The sequence below is a fragment of the Alosa alosa genome, unplaced genomic scaffold (assembly GCF_017589495.1).
Source record: "Alosa alosa isolate M-15738 ecotype Scorff River unplaced genomic scaffold, AALO_Geno_1.1 AALO_1.0_unplaced_715, whole genome shotgun sequence".
Taxonomy (NCBI): Eukaryota; Metazoa; Chordata; class Actinopteri; order Clupeiformes; family Clupeidae; genus Alosa; species Alosa alosa.
In genome coordinates, this window is record NW_025962891.1 from 5302 (window position 1) to 8441 (window position 3140).

Below are 3140 nucleotides of genomic sequence, written 5' to 3' on the forward strand. Positions count from 1 at the left end.
AGAGAGAGAGAGAGAGAGAGAGAGACTCCAGATGTTTGGTCTTTTGTGTTGCTTTTCTGCCTTCCATTCTGCTCAAATAAAGTGGTTGAATGATTTGACAGTCTGTTTTTGCCTCACCTACCAAGACACACCTACCAGTCCGGTCAAACCCCCATGTTCTCGCAGGACGGCACCTCTATTGTTTTCATCAGGAGGTGTGTAGGCACCCCCTGTTGGGAAGGAGCCTCGGCACCCTGTGTTTTACACTGTCCATTTCAGACCCTAGTCTCTACCTTAGAGGTGGTCTTTGAACTTGTCCCTGGTTTGACCCCCTTGATGTCCCTGGTTTGACCCCCATGACCCTTATTTGAAGTGAGGAGAGGGAATGATGTGATGTGTGACTAACTTGTGGGGATTTAGTGATATCAGGCACCTAGTCTAGATTTTTAAAGGTAAAAAAAAAAAGCAGGATATAGCAAGTTTTTTTTAAAGAAAAGTTTATTTAAAACAAAAACAATTAAAACAACTATATAATATTTATTATAAAACACAAACTATATACACAATATTTACAAACACACACACACACACACACAAAGTGTCTGCTCAGGGAGGGGGAGCTGCCCCATCACACACACACACACACACACACACACACACACACACACACACACACACACACACACACACACACACACACACACAAAGTGTCTGCTCAGGGAGGGGGAGCTGCCCCATCACAGGTCTAAAAACTCCTCCAAATCAATTGTGTCATACGTGCACTGAAAAAAAACAAAAAGACAGAAGACATGTGAATATTGCTCTAGTGAAACTAAAATGGGATTCACAAGCCATGAAAATCAGAAGTGAAAAGAATAATTATGGTCTGCTTTTGTCAAAAAATGTACAGTTAAAGTCAGTAACAAAGAGCGGATTCACAGGACTGGAGAGAACACAGATTGCGGAGGGACATAGAGGGAATGCACTTGATTACTTGTTACTTGATTACTAGATTCATATTAACCTCTTGTGGGAACAGTTGGTCAAGGATAGCCATGGGGTCTTGGCTGTAATCTGGCCACTCAGGGATATTTGTGGCACCACTTTTTTCTGGGGCAACACCAGGCTCACTTAGCAGAATGGAAACGGAGAAAAATACATTAGTGAATGAACATGGCATTCCTAACTCTGCAAGATTCATGGCCTGTCTTCCAGACTACAGACTGCATTTGTGCAGCGCCACATTACAATACAGTTGTTTCCTGGCGATATACAGTCATTATTAAAGAGGAATGGTCAGGGAAAGTACAGTTAGTACTTCCTGGCTCATGTGGCCCACAGAGGATGAAGAGCTGCAACTAAATACATGTCATTTCTAAAGCAAATTTAAAACAGCTCATGTTATGGTCATGTTCAGCACTGGCAAGAAAAGCATAAAACAATAACTGTAGCTGGGTTGTAATGAAATGGATGTATTATAGGAGAAGGACAAAAAAGGAGGAAAAACACACAAAACACACACACACACACACACACACACACACACACACACACAAAAAAAAAAAAGTGAAAACGTAGAAAAGTGAAGTTAAAAATGAAACATCTGTGGTGGGCGTTCCAGAGTATGAGAGCGTGGTGGGAAAATCAGTTGATTGACCTGGAGGATTACATACTCCCGGGTCTCTTGGATACTCCTGCCTCATCTTCAACGACACGTGTGGGGGTAAAACATTCCAGGGAGGATGGTGCAGTGCCTTCTCCTGGCCCTCGACTGCTTCCTAACCTTTACCAAGTGGTTTTCCTTCGATACACTAATGGGATAGAGTAGGTCAGCGGGAATCCAACGGCGCCTCGTTAGGAAAAAAAAAAAGTTAAAGAGTGGGGCTTGTTGAGGTCCTGTGTTGCATTGTGTCAGTGTTGTGCAAGTCAGAGCCTTGCGTAGCCAAAGTGATGTAAAAAATATATGTGAAATGCCTGCATCAAGTACTCCCAGAAGAGCACAGAGTAATATCTTAGTTTTGACTGGTGTTCATACACATGTATGTTGATTGGCATCCATGTGTTTCACCATGTCTCAGTGATGACATTCAATCTCAGGGGGTTCTTAAATCCATTTCAGTCCCCAATGTGTCCAAAAATGTGCCTTGTGCTTGTTTGTTTTTTACATGAGATTATGAATGTGGTTATTATTATGCTGTTATGAACACTATATAAATACATTTTTGTTATGTCTTTAATCATTTGACATAAACAATATTGTAATAATGCAAAATGTTTACACAAAACAATTCCACAGTGATCATTAACCAGAATTCATGTTTTTAGCTATATAAAAGTTGACAAAAGAAGTGTGACACACACATGAATTTAGTTTATATTTAGAGCACTGCACTGCTGGGGATAGGTGGCAGAGGTCCCAGCATCGTCAGTTGTGAAATCAAGATCTGGTCTTTTTGAGGAACACACAAGAGAACAGGGGTGTCTCTTTCCAGCTTCAAGAAACTTCAAGACCCAACTCTTTAGAGAGCACCTCCTGTCTTAGCACTTACCCTGCATTACCCTCTCCACCCTGTACAGCACTACTTTCTTCTACACACTTCCCTCTATGTAGCTTGATTGTTAATCCTCGTTTGTATGTCGCTTTGGATAAAAGCATCTGCTAAATGCATACATGTAATGTAATGTAATGTAATGTAATGTAATGTAATATTCACCTGTCCAGGACATGGTTCTGTTCCCCAGGGCTACCCGGAACATTGTTCACCTGCAATACAAACAAACAGCGATTTATGTAAATTTCCTAACCCCTAAGCTTGGATCATCTACAGAAACAACAGCAATGAAAACAACAAATACACACACACACACACACACACACAAAACAAGTTAAGAAAAAATCATACCACTTCATTTTTGTTTGTCACGACATCTGCCGTGGAGCATCCTGGCTTCTTTAGCACAAAAAATCCTTTGCTCTCCAATCTGTCGATTAGTGCACGGCAGGGATCTGCGCTGTTCACCAACTCAGCAATCTCCCTGTATTCCCAACTTCTGGCCACCTTGGTCCAGTCTTTTTGGGATATCTTTGCTTGCCTGAGTCGTTCTTTCCGCATTTCCTTCGTGTCTTTTTTCATGCAGACCTTTCTCATATGAGTGGACAA

The 3140-nt window shown here is 41.5% G+C and overlaps 1 long non-coding RNA gene across 1 annotated transcript; it reads right to left on the reverse strand.

Annotated features, from left to right (window-relative positions):
- Positions 1-465: 465 nt before the first annotated feature.
- LOC125290607 lies at positions 466-2876 on the reverse strand. The gene is made up of 3 exons (XR_007192836.1): positions 2694-2876; positions 1004-1829; positions 466-761 (listed from the first exon to the last, which is right to left on the reverse strand). It is a non-coding gene; the product is annotated as an uncharacterized LOC125290607 (long non-coding RNA).
- Positions 2877-3140: the final 264 nt, after the last annotated feature.